Source organism: Tamandua tetradactyla, chromosome 17 (genome assembly GCF_023851605.1).
Source record: "Tamandua tetradactyla isolate mTamTet1 chromosome 17, mTamTet1.pri, whole genome shotgun sequence".
In the NCBI taxonomy this organism is placed as follows: domain Eukaryota; kingdom Metazoa; phylum Chordata; class Mammalia; order Pilosa; family Myrmecophagidae; genus Tamandua; species Tamandua tetradactyla.
In genome coordinates, this window is record NC_135343.1 from 35,412,939 (window position 1) to 35,432,905 (window position 19,967).

The window sequence follows — 19,967 nt, forward strand, 5'->3', positions numbered from 1 at the left end:
TTTTTTTTTTTAATCAAAAAGAACTCTTAAATGCAATAAAAGTCAAGTCAGCTTGACTGGTAGAAACACAAAGTCTCAATACCTCCTGAGTGAGCTGTGGAAATAAGAAATAGCATTAATTTTTCTCAATAGAGAACAAATCAAGTATTGGAAGTAAAAGACAACAGGGATAGTTCAGAATCTATTTTGGTATATTTTCCTGAAACAATGTCTCTGCTAATAATAATGATACACTTTAAAAAAAAATACAAGTGTCTATTTTCATTAACAAGAGCCCAAACCTTCAGGCTACACATATATTTTTAATATTTTTTTGAGATATCTTCATGCACCATACAGTCCATCCAAAGTATACAATCAGTGGCTCACAATAACATTGCATAGTTGTATATTCATCATTCAGGCTATATTTTGATTACATTAATAGAAAATCCTTAGTTTCCCCAGTGAAATGGCTTTATTGAATATTCATTTGTCCTTATTTTTAAAGCAAAGTGTTAGCCATTAATGGAAGAATAACAAAGTGTACACAGAAAACATTTGATGCTGTTACTAAAAAGTCAATGGACTTTTTTTTTTACCATAGCCAGTGAAATATGGAGTAATTTCTCCGGATTATCTGGTCTTTATTATTTGAATGGTAGAACTGATGTAGATAAACTGCTTTCTAATGACATTGGTATTGTACATAATAGTTGAAATCTTAGGAAGACCTGCCTAAAAATTGATACACTGGGACATCTTTCTAGTATCTTTTAGTAATTGTAAAAGCAGTCTGGCTAAAACAGTCACCTTCAGCATAGCGGTTAGTGGACTCAGCCTCTGGGTCCCTCTTTTAGAGTAGCTAAAATTGTTCCAGCAGAGTCACTAATTGAATAAGATTGTGAACAAACACTGGCCACTTATAAAGCCACATAGGCCTCTGGCTGCTGGAATGTATGATTTTTAAACTTTGTCACCCACTGGGGCTGTTCTATGCACACAAGCAAATGTGTAACTAACCATACAAATTTGGGCGAGGTTGGCAAACTGGATAGACTGAAAAAGAAATTAAAATTCCACTAGAACCTATTTTGGAACTTATTTCAAAGGAAAGATCCTACCTTTTGCCTACTAATTAATCAAATTTGAAACACACGGTATTTAGAATTTTCTGGCTGATTTCAGCTGATATGAAAATGCCGGTATGAGGAGGCAGGTGCAGTGCTGACAGATTTGTACAGTTCTAGGTGTTTGTCATTGTTGGCAAACTTTTGGGAGATCAAACCCGGAACCCTTGCATGCTCTCAGGTTAATTTAGATAGTTGTTCCTTCCAGAAAGAGGGCTTTAACTTTTTTTGAAGAATAAACTCTCTCTGCAAACCAATCTAAAATGTTTTTTTCCTCTTTATAAATGCAGTGTATCATTTAGCATTAGGTATGTTGATCTGTGACAGAAAACCAAAATAACTATGGTTTACCTGGTTATTTCTGTCTCACATAAAAGAAGTCTGGTGATAGGCAGTCCAGAACAAGTATAATGGTTCCACAAATTAGTGAGCCACCCAAGCTCCTTCCAGCTTGCCATCTGCCATCCGTTATCCTTGTGGTCCAAGAAAACATTTAGAGCTCTAACCAATCCATCCATACACTGACAATAGGATGAAGGGATGAGGAAAGCCAACTTCCTTCCTTTGAAGATACTTCCTGAAAGTCACACACAAGGCTTGGCCAAATTTAGGCACATAGCTACATCTAACTGTAAGGAGGTTTTCAGCTGAGTGGAAATGGCTCAGCTAAAAATTGGCATTCTTCTTGCTAGAGTAGAAAGGGAAAAATGGGTATTGAGAGGCAACCAGCAATCTTTGACTTCAAACTCCTCCATCCATCCTAGACTCTCCCTTCAATAGAAAATCCTTTAACCCAGTGCCTTAATTTTACAAACAAATGAATGGAATGGTGTTGTTCCAGTTTGCTTAGCTGGTTGGGGTCCAGGAAGAACTAGCACCCAGATTTCTTAACTCCAAGTGTAGAGTACTTTTACATATCTAATTTCTATGTGAGGATATTATATTTTGCTGAACTTTCTAGCATATTCACTTGTCTTGTGACTTGTGGCTAGATATGAATGCAGAATAAAGTGACTGGAGAGTGTCTTTGGTTAATGGCCTTTTTCTGTACTCTTTTTTTTTTGTAAATTCAGCTTTGTTGCAATATAATTCACATAACATAAAATCCACCCTTTTAAAGTGTATAATTCAGTGGCTTTAGTATATTCACAAAGTTGCATAGCTATCACCACTATCTAATTTTAGAACATTTTCATCACTCCGAAAAGAAACTCCACTCCCCATTTCCACTTTCTCCCTAACTCCTGGCCACCACTAATTTACTTTGTGTCCCTATGGATTTGCCTTTCTGGATATTTCATGTAAATGGAATCATATAATATGTGGTATTTTGCAACTGGCTTCTTTCACTTAGCATGTTTTTGAGGTTCATTCATGTTGTGGCATGTGTCAGTACTTCATTTCCTTCATTGCCAAATAATATTCTGTTGTATGGATAAACCACATTTTGTTTATCCATTCATCAGCTGTTAGAATTGGAGCTGTTTCCACGCTTTAGCTATTATGAATAATGCTGATGTGAACATTTGTATACAAAACTTTTTGTGGACATGTATTTTCATTTCTCTTGGGTATATACCTGGGAGTGGGATTTCTGAGTTCTGTGGTAATTCTGTGGTTAAGATTTTGAGGAACTGCCATACTGTTCACCGAAGTGCCTTCTCCTTTTTACAATATCGCCAGCCAACTAAGAGGGCTCCAATTTCTCTGCATTCTCTCCAATACTTGTTATTATCTGTCCTCTTTTATTTTAGCCATTCTAGTGGGAGTGAAATGGTATTGCATTGTGATTTTGATTTCCATTCCTTGGATGGCAAATGATGTTGAGTATCTTTTCATGTGCTTTTGCTTGTTTGCATCTCTTCTTTGAAGAAATATCTATTCAAATCCTTTGCCAATTTTTAAATTCGAGGGTTGGTCTTTTTTTTTTCTCTTGAGCTGTAATAGTTCCTTATATATTCTAGATATAAGTCCTTTATCCAGATATGTGATTCACAAATATTTTCTCCTATCTATGAGTTGACTTTCATTGTCTTGATAGTATCTTTTAAGCATAAGAGTTTTAAATTTTAATGAAATATAATTTATTTTTTATTTTGTTGCTTGTGCATATGTTCATTTTTAAGAAACCATTGCCAAGTCCAGAGTCACAAAGATTTACTCTTATGTATTCTTCTAAAAGTTTTATAGTTTTAGATATTACATTAAGGTCAATGATCCATCTTTAGTTAATTTTTAAAAAATCCATTAGAGTAGTTGTAAGTTTACATTTGTTTCTATACTCATAACCTTTAGAGAATGTTTTATAACCGTTGAGAATCATGGGTGTCTCTCTGAAGGGGTTCAAACAAATTCAGCATTCATACCTGAAAAGATTGAACCTCTGGAGGAAGGGAACACTTTTTCCTTAAGATAACAAAAACTAGATTAGCAGAATGGAAACAACTCTGAAGAAACTCTGTCTCTTTTAGATTTTGTATAATGTACCCATTTATTAAGGGCACAAATTTTAAAAATCACAGAAGTGGAGCTGGAAGGTGTCTTAAGAGCTTATCTCTTTCAGCCCTTGCCTCCAGAGAGCGAAGTATTATTTTCCCATTTTATAGGTGAAGCAAATGTAGCAACATTTTCTCTGCTTCATCTCTTGGCTTCCTCTGTTTTAGATTCTTTCTCAGGTGAACTTGTTCCAGTGGAAGTCCCTGGAAGCACAATACTCATTCTTATAGCTATCAGTCTCAGAAAAAAAGAATTTCTCTTTCCTAAAAATTCTAACAGTAAGTTCAGAATTGTGTTTGCTTGGCTTGACTTGGATCACGTACCATTCCCTGTTTCTATCACTGTGGCCAGGACTATGAAATATATTAACTGACCAAGCCTGGGTCCCATCCCTAGACCTACTACATGAAGTATGGACTGACAATAGTGGAGAAGGTATTTCCCAGGAAGAAAATTGAGAGGCTGTTCCCAGATGAAGAAGAATTGGATGCCTGACAGATAGCATTGCCCATTACAATCATTATGTGTCTACCATGCTTTTTGATGGGTACTGTGCTTGGATATATAGCTAGACCTCATATAAATGAGGCAGGAAAACATCATATGTAGTTATACAATTTGTGATGAGGGTGTAACAAATAAAGTTCTCCAAGCCTTATCAAAAAGCAAACACATCAAAAACTCTCAGAAGATTTGCACATAAAAATTAATAAAAATTATGTGCTCTGTTGTTTGAACACAGATATTAGTCTCTGGAACATTTCATAAGCTACGTAAGCTAATTCATAAGTGTTAGTCCTAGCTTGTTCTTGACAGGGATTTAAGGAGAAATGTTAACTGTAAACATCATTCCATCATGAAATCCAAGGTTCAGCTCTCAATAAGCTGTGCACCTCATATTTTTGTGAACCAATTGTCTTTAAGTCCAGTTTAAACACTGTGCTCCATGTGAGGTCTTCCTCCCTCCTACCCTTTCCACAAGCCGCTTAACTGGATCACATTTAAGTAGCAGTGATTCCCTACAATGTCAGATTATGAACTCTTTGAGAGCAGGGGGAATATTGTATTCATTTTTATACACACCGTACCTAGCACACTACTATACACCAGTATTTGTTAAATATTTCTGGCATTCAACCAAATTTCTGCTCACACATTGGCTTGAAAGAGACACAAAGAGAATGCAAAATATAATTCGCAGGTGAAAAAGAATATCTGTGCTATTTGAGAAGATACCCATAGCTTCTCAAAACAACAATGAATGGCTTTCTCAGAAAAAGAAAAGAAGCAAAAAAAAATTGCATAAGAGATGACAATTCCTGGGAGGAAGGATATCAATAATTTAACTGGTTTATTTTTCATAAGGCTTATTGCTACCTAGACTTTGATTTGACAGGAAGTTTTACATATACTTAAAGGGAGCAATTGCCCAATAGCTCTCAGATAAACCAATAAAATAAAAATCTAAGATTAGGTATTATGGCAATAGAGGACAGAGGTAGGCTCTAGAATTCATATCCAGGTTCAACCATGGACTAGACATATGACCTTGGGCAATTAATTAACCCCTTTGTGTCTCTGCTTCCTTATCTTTTACAAATAGGTATTTATCTTATGGGGTGTTGTGAATTAATCCATGTAAAACATTTAACACAATGTCTGGAATATGTTAGCTACTGTATTTCACTGATTCTAAGATGTATATATGTTTTACATTTTAATATATATATATATTGGGGTGCATCTCACAACTGATGGCATGTTTAATAGCATATTTTCTTTCTTTGTGGTAACAAGAAGAATGGGCATCTTTTAGTTGATTATATCATATATTCAATGAAATATGACATTTCTATTGTGTAAAAGACACAACAGAAAAGCACAGCTTCCAGCTTTGAAAGAAAATTAAGCCTGGAGTACTCCATGGCCTCACTGGAATGGGTTCTATAAAATAAACTTTTCAAAGCTTTTGCGTGTATTTGCATTAATTTCTCACCACATCTCAATGTATCTGTGATTATATACATATATTTGCAAGTGGCAGAGCTGCAACAGCAACCCAGTTCTCTCAACTTCAGCTTCATCCTATGCTCTGTGTGCTTTATCAAAACTGAATTGAGTCTGCTCAGACTACAAGACATAATGGGCTTCTTACCTCTCTTTTAATTTTGCCTTAAATTGCTTCTTGAATATTTTATAAAATAGTACATTTATTTTAGCTTACATTTTTATGATTTATACATTTTCCTCTGAACAAAGTTTAAATCCCTTGAGGTCTACAATTATGGCTTATGTACTTTTTAAAATTCAACAGTTTCTTGCACATAATAGGTACTTGATAAATATTTGCTTATTTGAACCATTTCATCGGACACTGAAGCAAAAACAGGATTTTCCATATGGCACATGAAAATAAGAGGGAGCCAAATGTGAGCCAGAAATCAAGAGGGTGATGGGAAAAATGCCCAGCAGGACCCTGAAATTCATGGTCCTAAATCTGAGTAGCATAATTTAAACATAAAAAAAATGCTAATGAAAACTCATCCTCAAAAAAAAAACCTCTCATCCTCTTTTTTTTTCTGATGCGCTATACATGAGATATTCCTATGAATGGAATGTTTTGTGAAAGAAGAGTCTTCATTCACTCCCCAAACGAAAGTGAGCCAACAGACAGAAAGGATCCAGAATTAGAAGATAATAAATGCACTAAGAATGGATTTATTCTGGGGCATTTTTATCTATTAGATTTTATTTATACCCAGAAACAATATATATGGAAAACTTTTAAGTAGTAAGAGAACATTGTAAAGATTGCATAATGAGGACTTATACAATATCTGTAATTTAAAACTATGACTTTGCAGTTTTAATAATTTTTATTGTAAAAATTATATAAAAACATTATAGAAGAATAAAAAAAGGAAACAGCGTCACTCTAAATCCTTATACCCTAACATAAAGTTATGTGAATATTATCTTTGAGTCTTTCTTCTCTCATATATGCATTTTTACTTTTTTAAAATCATAGAACACATAGAAGATAAAAATCAACTTATAATTATTTTACTCTAAGGACATCCAGGAAGAGAAATAAAATATTTCTGACTAAAGGGCAGTGAAAATAAACTTCCGTTTTTATTTTTTAAAGTTATTTTAAGAACTGAAAAGGAGATTGAATGTGATAGATGTGTTTCTTAAAATCCCATCACATTTTAAATATTATTAGTCTTGAAAGTTGCATGTGAGCTACAAAGCATGCATTTATCAAATTGTCTTGACTAACATTTAACCCACCATCTCTGTCAGACAACGTAATTTCAATTTTGGCATTTGTTAATTATGCATTTTTGTAGTTCTGGTAGTGTTGCCATATACCCCTAGTTCAAAAAAATGGGTCAAAGTTTCTAAAGTGGTTCAGTGAAGCATAAAAATTAAAATAAAAGTAGTAATGTAAATACTGCAATTCAAATAAAGAAATAAACCTAAATTGTGAACACGACTGGAGTGAAAATATAGATGATTAATCTGCAAATGCTGTGACAAATCTATATGTGGCTTTGCACAAGCAGCCACAAAAAAGAAAGGTGTGAATTGGAAGCACAACAATAAATATCTGAAAATTTGATTTTATTGAGTAGATGATCCATTGGTGTTTATCCCCCATGCATTTGTCTTTTGTAACACTTTTCTCAGTTAGTTTTTCTGTTGTTGCTAAACAGCACCATCACCTCTCATCAACTGAGATTTTCTAAAGCCAACACTAAATAATGATTTCTAATAATAAGGAATGTAAGCTCTAGAAGATCTGCATTCCCATTACCTAGCACAATGCTGTGAGTCTAATGGTTATTCAATAAATATTTGTTTAAAAATGAGCTGATTTTTCATTAATGGTGTCATCAAGGAAATCAAAGCCACAAAGCTATCATTCAAACTTAAGCTCATAGAGAAACTAGGTAGAAGTCATATTATTATCTTAAAGCTTGCAAAATCAGCTGCAAATTAATAATCTATTAAGAGGAAGTAATAAAAGAAGGCAGTATGAACTGTTGGCAAAATTGTTTGTCAAATGACGTTTCCAGGAATTGTGTTGCTAATATCCATGGTAATCAATGTTGAAGAGCAGTTACCATCACGTATGCAGTGTAGCAGACATTTTACTTTACAGCATGACATAGGGAGAAATACTCAACGAGTTTTTTAGTTTATCACTGCCAACGAGGTTTTTAGTTTATTGCTGCCAACTGACTGCAAGATTTTGCTAATTATTATCCTGCGAACTATGATGTAGAGTGGAGAAGAGGCAAACAAACTAGATAGATACAAGGTAGATTTGTGACTTTCTAAGAAGTGTGTAATTACAAGAATAAAAGAAGTTAAGCAGTGAACAATATGACTCTTCTTCTTGCTTTGGTTGTTTAAGGAAAGAGTGAATGTTTTAAATATGATCAAAGTCTGACTGCTAAGTATACATCTTTTAAAGCAAATGTTGTGTAAGGAAATTGGCACAAGTATAATAATCTGCTTTTCCACACTGAAGTATGCTGGTTATCAGGTGAAGGGTGCTCACACAAGTTTTTTGGGGGGTGGTGGTGTATGGTCTGGGAATTGAACCTGGGTCTCTCGCATGGAAGGCGAGCATTCTATCACTGAACCACCTGTGCACCCTCACACATGAGAAATAGGGCACTGAATGTCAAATAACAATTTCATGTTACTTTTTCAATGGATGTTTCGCTGTACTACATTCAGTATCTAAAATAGACTGAACTTATTTCAGGAATAAAATATCATGCTTTTAATGTTGAGGAATTCAAGATTTCTTTAGAAGACTGAACTATAGCACAAAAGTTTGACTCTTGCTCAATACTTGAATTTCTTTCCTTGGAGAAAGAGATCAACAATACATTAATGGGCATACTTAAAAATAGCATCCTAAAGTTGCAACAGAATATGAAGAAATATCCAGCAGCTTTCATGACGTCCTTCTTGCTTAGCAGAATATGTTCTGTTCACTGTAAAACCTAGTTGCTAATTGGGTGACTGGCTGTGAAAAGAGAGAAGATCTGGAACTATATTACAGCTCTTGCTGGCTGTAATATGCTGGCCATATTATATTGCCCTTTCTGTGGAAGTTTTCTCCACCTTGCTCAGCTCTGCAGATGCCCAAACTGGGCATGAGTTAGTCCTGCTCTCTGAAAGCTGGGTTTGTTTTCCAACTCTACTCGTCTAGGACAAGTTTCTGCAACTGGTCTGGTTTCTCTTGGCCAATGTCCACTGCCCTTCTAAGTGGGGTTCTGCCTGATTTCTTCCTAGCACTGTTTGAAATGAAAGAGCTTTGATTTAAGACCACGGGGGGGGGAGGGGTAATTCATTGCCCTCCAAGACTGTGAATTCCTACAGTTTCTCTTTGCCTTTCCTGTCAAGTCTTATTATTTCAGGAGATGTTAATTATCTCACCTTGCTCATACTAAATATAGTCATACAGGAAATACTCAAAGGAAAACACTGGCTGGATGCTATATCTGGTTACTCAAAATTTATTCAAATTATTGAAAACATGGAAGAAATGAATCAAAGGTTACTCAACTCATAATTTGTCAAGGGTTACTAATGTTTCATGCAAAATAAGCAATAAACCTTGGTCAAGAATCCCCTACTTATTCTATAGGAGATGAATTTATTGAAGGGAGCAAAGATTTTCTCAGAAAGAGCTCCTAATTTCAACTCAAACTTTTGCTTTAATCTCAGTACTGGTCTACTTATTTGCAATGTGTAAATTTTCTCTGACAATTGCATTTACCTTGGCATACACAGCATTTGTTAACTGGAATTTTACAATTATGAAATTACCTCAAGTAATTTGATGAAAGAGACTGAGAGGATGGTGCAGACCACTGTGCTGGTTTGAAACTGTTGTATACCCCAGAACAGCCATGCTTTTTAATCCTCATTCAATATTGTTGGGTAGAATCTTTTTTATTGTTTCCATGGGGATGAGACCCACCCAAATGTGGGTGGTACCTTTTGATTAGGTGGTTTCCGTGGAGAGGTGGTTCCGTCCATTCAAGGTGGGGTTGCTTACTTTAAGCAGGAATCATTTTGGAGAAAGTTTCAGAGCCCACACAGCCAGAGACTTTTGGAGATGAATGAAGATAATGTCTGTGGGAAAGTGTTTGAACCAAAAAGCCAAAGACCCCAGCAGATACCAGCCACGTGTCTTCCCAGCTGACAGAGGTGTTCTGGATTCATTGGCCTTTCTTGAGTCAAGGTATCTGAGATGGTTAGGTTCTGGTGTCAACTTGGCTGAGTGATTATGCCCAGATGTCTGATCAGGCAAGGACTGGCCTGTCTTTTGCTGCAAGGGTATTTCATGGCTGGTGGATAAATCAGAAGGCTGGTATAAACCTCACTCAGTAAGTCAATTGCACCTGTGGCTGATTACATCTGCAGTTACCTAAGGCATGTCTCCCACAATGAGATAATTCAATCAGATGAAGGCATTTAAGAAAGAAGAGAGACTTTTTCACTGCTTCTTCAGTCAGTGAGCCTCCCCTGTGGAGTTCATTCAGATCCTTCATCTGAGGTGCCAGCTTCGCAGCCTGCCCTGTGGATTTTGGGCTCTTCCATTCCCATGGTTTGCGTGAGACACCTTTATAAATCTCATATTTACAGATATCTTCTATTGCTTCTGTTTCTCTAGAGAACCCTGACTAATACAGTATCTTTCCCTGGATGCCTTAGTTTTGACATTTCTATGGCTTTAGAACTATAAACTTGCAACTCAGTAAATTCCCTTTATAAAAGCTATTCCATCCCTGGCTTATTGCATTCCGACATCCCTAACAAATTAAAACAGATTTTGGTACTGGAGAAGTGGGGAGCTGCTGCATTTTGCAAATACCAAACATGTTGGAACAGCTTTTTAAATGGATAAGGGGAAAATTTTAGAAAAGGAGTGTGATACAGAAGGCTACAATGCTTTGAAAAGACTGTCGGTAGGAATGCGGACTTTAAAGATACCTCTGATAAGGTCTTAGAGAGAAATGATGAACACGTTATTCCAAACTGGAAGGACGGCAATCCTTGTTTTAAAGTGGCAGAAAATTTAGCAAAGTTGACTACTGGTTTTGGATGGAAGTCAAATTTTAAAAGCCATGAACTTCGATATTTAGCAGTATTTCCAAATTAAATGTGGAAAGTGCAGCCTGATTTCTCCTTGCAGTTTATAGTGAAATGTGACAGGAAAGAAATAAGCTGAGAACTGAACTCTTGGGTACAGAGAAACCAGAAAATTCTGGGCTTCCAGAAAGGGAGATCCAAGAGAATAGTGTATACCATGTGAGGATTTAACCAAGCATGGAACCAGTCAGCCATTACAGGACAACCCAGGATTGGAGATGGAGTTATCTAAAAGGGATCTGTGGAAAGTCATATTGTCTGATAGTTATGATTCCTGAATACTGCATAGAAAACCAACCGTGTTGAGAGAGATGTATAAATTTACCACTGCCAGTCTTGACTAAAAGGGACAGAAAAGGGACAAATTGGAGGCAAAATATACTCAAAAGCAGAACCATGGAAACTAAGGTCTGAAACCAAGAAACCTCAGACCAGGAGAGTGGACCCACCCATGCACTTGGAAAGGGTGAGTTTGCCCCAAAGGCAGAGGGTAGACTTTCCACCTCAATGATCTGGATGAGTTGTGCAACTTCAGGCCTTGGAGAGGGTGGAGCACATTCCTTAGGGATTGGAGAGAGCCTTGCTGTCACCACATTGTTCTGAGAGGGTTGAGTGTGTGCCCCAAAGATGGCAGAGAGCCTGCTTACTGCCCTGATGCTTGGAGAGAGTGGAGCCAAGGAAAAGGTGGTCTCCCCAATGTTCTCCAAGATTGCATTTGGGGCGAACTGCTGCTTCTTAAAGCCCCGAGGATAAATGACTCTCAGACTTTGAAATATAATGGAGTTTGCCCTGCAGGTTTTCAGAACTCTTTGGGTCCAATGACCCCTGTGTTCCTTCCAGTTTCTCCCTATGGAAATGTGTTTATGTATCCTCTGACTGTCCCTCTTTTGTATGTTAGCAGCAGATAACTTAGATTCTGAGTTTTACAGGTCCAGAGCCAGAGGAGAATTTTGCTGTAGGACAGACCATGCCTTCAGCTGACTTGGTACTGATTCTGACTTTGCATTTTATTTGTATTGTAACTGAAATGGTTTAAGACTTTCTGATATTATTGTGGTATTAATATATTTTGTATATGGAAAGAACATGTCTTTTGGAGGTTCAGAGGGTGGATGTGCTTGTTTGAAACTATTGTGCATTCCAGAAAAACCATGTGCTTTAATCCTTATTCAAAATTGCTGGTGGGATCTTTTTTATTATTTCCATGGAGATGTGACCCATCCAATTGTGGGTGGTAACTTTTGATTAGGTGGTTTCCATGGAGATGTGTCTCTACCCATTCAAGGTGGGGCTGCTTACTGGAGTCCTTTAAGATTAAGGGAACAATTTTGGAAAAAGCTTTAGTGCCAACAGAGCCCACACAGCCAGAGACCTTTGGAGATTAAAGAAAATGTCCCCAGGGAAGCTGCTGAAGAACAGGAGAGAAAGCTGGCCCATGTGCCTTCCCAGCTGAGAGAGGTGCCCAGAAGCCAAAGATCCCAGCAGATGCCAGCCACGTGCCTTCCCAGCTGACAGAGGTGTTCTGCATGGCATCAGCCTTTCTTGAGTGAAGGTAACCTCTTGTTGATGCCTTAATTTAGATATTTTCACAGCCTTAGAACTGTAAACTTGCAATTTAATAAATTCCCTTTTTAAAAGCCTTTCTGTTTCTGGTATATTGTAGTCTGGCAGCTTTACCAAACTAAAACAACTTCTAAGGATATCTTATATTCAGGACTAATATTTAGTTGGACCACAATGGGGTGGCTATGCCAGTGGTTTAAAGGTGACATCCATTCTAATTGATTGTTGCTGTGCTATATCATTGTTAGCATCTTGAATAGCCAAGTTTTGAATATTGTTATTGCATGTAATACATACTTCAAGATTTCTAAGGCTTATAATCATCCAATATATTGCTCCAGGTTTAACAACAGGAGTCAGTTCCACTGAATCACTAATGGATTGTGTTATAGATTGAATCATGTCCCAACAAAGACATGTTCATATCTTAACTCCAAGTCCTGTAATATGGACCAATTTGTAAGTAGCATTTATTAAGATCAGGCCAAACTGAAATAGGGTGGGCCTTAATCCAATACTACTGGAGTCCTTATATGCAGAGGCAATTTGGACACAGTAGGAGGCCATATGATAGAGGCAGAGACTGAGTTATGGATTGCTAGAAGCCACCATCATAAAGCTAAAGACTTCAGATAAATCATGATGTTGTTGACATCTTGATTTGGGCTTCTACCTTCCAAAACTATGAGATAATAAATTTCTGTTGTTGTAACCACCAAGTCTATGGTCTCTGTTTTAGCAGCCCTGAAGAAGGATAGTATCTGTAGACTAGTTTCTGTCTCTACCTGAATTTAGAAGGAGTCAAGGATGCTCCTCTGCCTCTACCAACAAGATTGACCTTTCCTAGAAACTGTGTAGGAGGACAACATTGCCTTTTCAGCACTTAATCCAGGTCCTGAAATTAGTGCTATCTCAGGTCCAAGGTGAAAAGATTCTTTGTGACTAACTTTAAAGATTCATTCAAGGATAACTAGAACAGAAACAATTTCACACACACACACACACACACACACACACACACACACAAATTAGTTGAAAAATGGTTTGTTAATGTATCTTATCTCAGCTTTCATGGCAACCAAAGAACTTGGATTATATAATGATGGGGAAAAAAGGTTACTTTCTAAAAGAATTAATATGTTTAAAAGTATTTTATTAGAGTTTTCATTAAGGTTATATAGCAGATACAAATCTTAATGAAAAACTTCATGTTTGCAAGGAATATAATTTCATTTTTCCACTAATCAATCTAATTTTTCTTTCAAACTCTGCTTTCACAAGGGATGACAGACCCTTAATCATAATCAGTTTGACAGGGACTACCTCTAAATTGAAGGGGGGGCTTACACAGTCAAGGGTATGGAGAATGCAATGGAGCATTTGCTCCATGCTCCTCATCTATCATGTTGGGATCCTCTGAGTTTTCCAAAATGCATCCTTAGTAGCACTCAGCCCCACAGATTGCTACTGGGGTGATCTTGGTCTGTCAGCAATGCCTGTTTAAGTCCCGTGGCACTTGCTGCCTCTGTACCCATTTGAGTGTCTAAGAATCATTGTACTGGGCTGCCAGAACCTCTATGGCACTATCTAAGGTTGCACTGTCCATTGAGGTAGCTACCAGCCACACGTAGCTACTCAAATTAAAATTAATTAAAATTAAAATACCATAAAAAAAGAAAGAAAAAACTAAAACTCCAGTTTTCAGTTATAATAGCAGTATTCAAGTGCTCAATCATCGCTAGTGGCTAGTTGGGTATAAAATGTTTCATTCACCACAGAAAGTTCCATTGTATTGTACTGCTCCAAGGCCCTAGTTGACCTAAATTTGTAGCCCTGATTTTTCTCTTCTTAAGGGTCTTAAGAAGGGCTAGGGCTTCTTATGCAGAAAAGGGGTACAAATTTTCTCTCTCTGTTCTCAGATCTTGTAGATAGACTTGCCATTTCACTTGGCCCTCTGTAGGGCTTATGCCAGATGGGGTGAGAATAGGGCAAAAGACCCTGTTCTCAGGGATCCACCAGTGTCAAGTCTCCCATTACTTTCCTTCTAAATTTCTTCCCCTTCCAGCCAAAAGCTAGTTTCTTATCTTAGTGAAAGGAAGCTTTACGATTGTTTATACCAATACTGTCCAACAGGAATATAATATGAGCCACACACATAATTTAAGTTTTTCTATTAGCCACATTAAAAAAAGTAAAGCAACAGGTGAGATTAGTTTTCTATTATATTTTACTTAACTCAATATATTCAAAATATTATCATTTCAACATATCAATATAGAAATTAATAAGATATTTAACATTCTTTTTAATGTATAAAGTATTTGAAATTGTATGTTTTATACTTAAAGCACATCTCAATTTGGACTAGCCATATTTCAAGTCTTCAATTTTCACATGTGGTTAGAGGTTACTGAATTGGACGGTGCCAGGATCTACCTTGATGACATTCCACTAGTCTGTATATGCCATTACTTTTGAAACTCAAAAACCAATGCAAGATTCCATGTTTCTGCACATTTTATATTCTTTCCCTGAAACAATGAGCAAAGGTCAGCCTAAAAGAGATTGGGTGGAATATTGCGGATGTCTTGGGGTGGGATATAGGAAGATAAAGGCCATACTATAGAAGGAAATACCTGGAAAAACATCTACTACAAAAACCATTGGTTAATATTTAAAAAATATTAGCCTGTCACAGTGAGTGTTTTGAGGTCATAAACATTGCTGTAGGATTATTGGAAGTATATGTGTTTGCTATGGGGTTCAAACAAACTTGTTAGCAGTTAAAAATTGAAGCCATATGGTTGAGTACAAGTATAACTGCTAAGGTAACAGGAAAACACAGTGTGAAAAGCTGCAGTATTATTGGGAGCAAATCTTATTACTATGATTAGGGCATAGATAAATTCCACTAGTTGTTAAACCCTGCAATAAGACTACTAACAATTTTACTGCAAAAACTATAAAAGGCCAAAAGCAAGAATTTTATCACTGGGAAAGATAATAATTCAAGCCTATGGTTGCATTTCAAAGACTAGAATCTCCATTTTGGGGATTTCTGAAACAGTGACTAGAAAAGCTGCTCCATTAAAATTGTTCCTGTCATTTTTAAAACTATTATGGCAGAGAATATTTAATGTTTTTGGATAGCATTTTCCAATTATTTCTTTGTATTCTATCTTCACTTTAAATTTGATACAGGCAAAACTAAAACTATCTTTTTTTTACATGGGCAGGCACTGGGAATTGAACCTGGGTCTTCTGCATGGCAGGCGAGAACTCTGCCTGCTGAGCCACTGTGGCCTGCCCTGAAACTATTTTAAATATTGAATTCTGTGTTAAATAAAACACCTACAAAATTTTGTGGTCAGCAACCCAGGGCAATTGGATTGGGCAAATGGACAGGGCTATTATAATAATTTGCACCAACAGGTCTATTATATGCAGAATTAGCCTGGGACAGTAGACGATAAATTGAGATACTGAGTAAACAGGCTCAGAAGCACAGAGGATAATCTTTGGGAGAGAGAGGGATAGTAAGATGTATATGCTGGTAGGTAGAGGGAATGGGGTCTTAAGTAAAAGGTATCCTCTAGCATGCCAAAAGATCCCAGCTAGTATCTTGGCAGGAAGGGTGGCTGGAAGACAGCACTACATTCTTCAAGGTATTCATGAGGATTGAAGGAAAGTAAATTTTTAGTGATTATTGTAAAATTGTTAGTCCATTCAAATTATTGGTATTCCACTCTTAGTACTCCCTGAGTTAGGAAAGAGGAACAATGTTTAAATGTATCACCCTTTTGAGATTCTCTAGTCTTTGAAGCATTGTTGTTTGGCAGCAACTAAATATTGCTCAAGTATTCCTAATGATCTATTTTGTTTTTTTTTCTCCTGCCTATTTCTATCTGCTACCAAACACCATAGGGTACAATTATTCACAGTTTACTATGTGCCAGGCACTTTACATAAATAACACGTCTTCTCAACATCCTAGGAAGGTAGACATGATTATTTATTTTGCGGAATAGGAAGATGCCACTCAGAAAAGTAGGTAATTTGTTTTAATTTTCTTGCATGCATGCTTAACTGTGGTTTCTCAAACCTCTCTGAGATCAGGGATTGTATCTTTCATATACTATTAATAGTATTTAATATAATCAATAGTTGGTATTAAATAATTATCGGTTAGGCAGATGAAATTTAAGGTCTAAAAATAATTTATATTGTAGTTTCTTCAATAAATTTGATTAGTAGACAGATTTTTTTAAAAAGAAAGACTGGGAGGAGAAATAGGTACTTCCTGGGCCTCCAGGAGACAGACTATAAATTTGAGTTCAGCAGTAGAATATTATCTGTCTGTTCTTAATTCCTTCACTCATTCATGAAATAATTCTAACCTATGTTTTTTCTTAGCTACTTTGATGGCTAGAAAGAAAAAGGAGAATTTCAATTCATGAAAAATACTTTCATGAGCTTTCTTATAAGAAACTCTTTGTCAGTCTTTTGAAATTTTCCACAACTTGAGGAAGATTCCTTTGGCGTCCTACTCTCTTTTTCCTTTAAGACTTTCATTCTATAAAATGGATTACTTTCAAGATAATTTCTTTACAATATAGTCTCCCCCCGTTTTTTTTTTCTTTTTCTTTTTCAAGAGGAAGGGAAAGAGTATTGAAAGAAACCAGGATGACCACATGAAGAAAGTCTGAAAAACAATAATAAATAGGGTGCAAAAACCTTCTGATCATCATGTGGTTGTTCCTGAAGGGCAACTTGGATTAAAACAGTTTATGACCATTTCTGTCAATTAGCCATTAAAAAAAAGCCATATATTTAAAGTCTATTAATGATGTAGAATATATTACTATATGAAATAATAATGGTTGTAAACGTTGTAGTGACAGTAAATCACTCAGGAATGACATCAGAGAACTCTAAGATGTACAGAAATTAAGAATGAATATAATTATGGTTATCTTAATATTTTAAAATTAAGACTGTAGCAAAATAAGTGATATCAATGCCCTTCTGTAAAACATACACTGTGTTCTTGTGGTAGCAGATCAGTTTGTTTTTTAATGGGAAAATTGAACTCCACTTAGATACTGGACTCAATTTTTCACCTGTTTTCTCATCTTTCCTGATTCTGATGTCTTCCACTCTTTACTCTCCCACTCCTTAGATCTACAGATGTGCTCAATTCTCACCCATCACTGTGTTCTCCTCCTGTCCCTTGAAGAATCTTTTCCTATCCTCATATCCTGATTTTTTAAAAAATTTTTTATTGTGAAAAGTAACATATATACAAAAAAGCAACGTATTTCAAAGCACATCATGACAATTAGTTTTAGAACAGATTTCACAATTTGGTATAGGTTACAGTTCCACAATTTCAGGTTTTTCCTTCTGGCTGCTCCAAAACATTGTCGACTAACAGAAGATTCAATATAACGATTCACGAGTCATACTCATTTGTTAAATCTTATCTTCTCTTTTATAATGCCACGTTTCCCTTGATTTAAAAAAAATTGTTTATTTTTTATTGATACATATTATATATTCACATACCATGTAATCATCCAAAGTGTACACTCAATGGTTCACGATATCATCATGTAACTATGCATTTATCATCACAATCAACTTTTTTGTGTGAAAAATAACATATAAATAAAAAAAGAATAAATTTCAAAGCACATTGCAACAATTAGTTGTAGAAAAGATTTCAGAGTTTCATATGGGTTACAATTCCCCAATTTTAGGTTACTTCTAGCTGCTCTAAGGTACTGGAGACTAAAAGAAATATCAGCATAATGGTTCAGCAATCATACTCATTTTTTAAACCCTACCTTCTCTGTATAATTCCACCATCACCTTTCATCTTTCTCCGACTCTTTAGGAGTATTTGGGCTATGCCCATTCTAGGGATCTGTTTTTATCTTTTTTATAATTTGTAACTACTGGTATTCAAGATTCTTAATTGCTTTTCTGTATTTTATCTGACTAATTATTATTCTATTAAGTTCTAACTTTTTCATATTGGACTGACTCATTTCTTAAATATTGAGATTCCCCAGAAATTTCATTCGGTGTCCTCTTTCTCTACACCAGAAGTCTGTGAACTACCAAAAATTGTAAGCAAATTTTTGCTTTTTGTGATACAACATTTTCTCCCTTGGGAACGTGTCTATAGCTTTCCTCACATTTTCAAAGGGGTCCTTGGCTCTTTTAACAGGATAAAGTGCCCCTGTCTTCACACTCTTATTTATCCTTTCCTTTTACTTAAAGCATCCTTTCTATGTGCCAGCCACTCCAAACCCATCTACAGTTTATACCAGGGGAAAATAAAACCGACAATGAAAAAAAATTAAGGCAAAAAATGTTGAGGAATCAGAAAAAGAGGAAGTTGTTCGGTAAACATGTCGTGTCTAGCTCAGTTTCAGGAATCCCGTAGAGCACTAGATGATTGATGGGCCTGGGCAGGGTCAGTTCCTCAGGGAGTAGGAGAAGAAACCCAGGAGGAATAGGGTGAAAAAGAAGCTGGGAGCGCAAAAATCCTAGTTGCTAGCTAGCTGCAGATGAGAGGACGCGCCCAGGTTTTAGGGTGGGGACAGGAGGGAACCGGAGAAAACCACAGCAGCTGCACTGCCCACAGCCGCAGAACAGCCAGCTGCCGGCTCTGCTCTCACAGACTAGCCAGAAACCCCGCCCGGCACCCGGCGGCGCCTATAAAGGACATTCACCTTCTGCAATCACAGTCCTGTTTACTGTAAACATTCCTTATTCCTCCCGCCTACCGCTTCCTTCCCTGAGCCAGTCAGAGGAATGGGCGGGATCATCTTAAGGGTTCCAATTTTTTTTTTTTTTTTTTTTAAAGAAGGGTGGACTGTGTGCGGAGTTGGGTCTTGGGGAAAACCACTTCAAGAGCTGGAGGTGGAGCCCCTGTGATGGACATGTGAATCTACCAATGAGGCTCCCCGGCCGCTCAGAGGCCCGGTCGTCGAGGTGGGCGTTGCAAGCGCGGGGCCCGGCCAATGGCGGCCGGGCGGACGGAGGTTGAGCAGCCGTGGGTAGGGTTAGTGTGAGAGGTGCGGCGGGGGAGGTAATGATGATGGTGGCGGAGGAGGAAGGCGGGGGAAGGGGTGCTGGGCGCTGAGCGGCGGCGGCGGCTCTGGCAGGGTTTTGTAGGGTGGAGGACGGTGGTGAGGCGACTCCGTCTGGGAGGGGGCGGGCGTGAGGGGCGCCGTCCGCCTGAGGGGCTGCAGACCCCGGCTCCCGCGAGCGCCGTGGCTGGCTCGGCTGTTCCATGTGGCTTCGGCGGGGATGGAGGACTCGGTGGCGGCGGCGGCGGCCGCTGCTGCTGCGGCGGCGACGGAGGAGCGGCGCTGAGGAGGGAACGGGGCCAGACTCAGTCCGACAGCGGGATTAGAGGTGTGAGGAGAGGCGGGAGTGGACGTGCGGCGGGGCCGGGGGCTCGGGGACTGGGCTGGGGTCTTCTGCGCCCTGGTGACAGGGACTGCGGGCGAGCCACCGCCTGCTCCACTGGGGGTAGGGTGCTGGGCTACGTGCGGGAGGAGACAAGACTCCGGCGGGTTGTTCCTCTGGGGATGGGGGAGGGAA

The 19,967-nt window shown here is 37.7% G+C and overlaps 1 protein-coding gene across 18 annotated transcripts in view; it reads left to right on the forward strand.

Moving 5' to 3' along the window:
* Positions 1 to 19,967, forward strand: part of EHBP1 (EH domain binding protein 1) — a 559,717-nt gene that overhangs the window by 13,683 nt on the left and 526,067 nt on the right. Inside the window, exon 1 of one of the 18 annotated variants that reach the window (XM_077134351.1) lies at positions 19,366 to 19,435. The exons of 14 other annotated variants lie outside the window; for them this stretch is intronic. The gene's annotated coding sequence lies outside the window, so the exon portion shown is untranslated. Of the gene's footprint in view, positions 1 to 19,365; positions 19,450 to 19,477; positions 19,779 to 19,967 lie in introns of those variants that run through there. 3 more of the 18 variants (XM_077134349.1, XM_077134352.1, XM_077134346.1) reach the window with 3 other exon arrangements.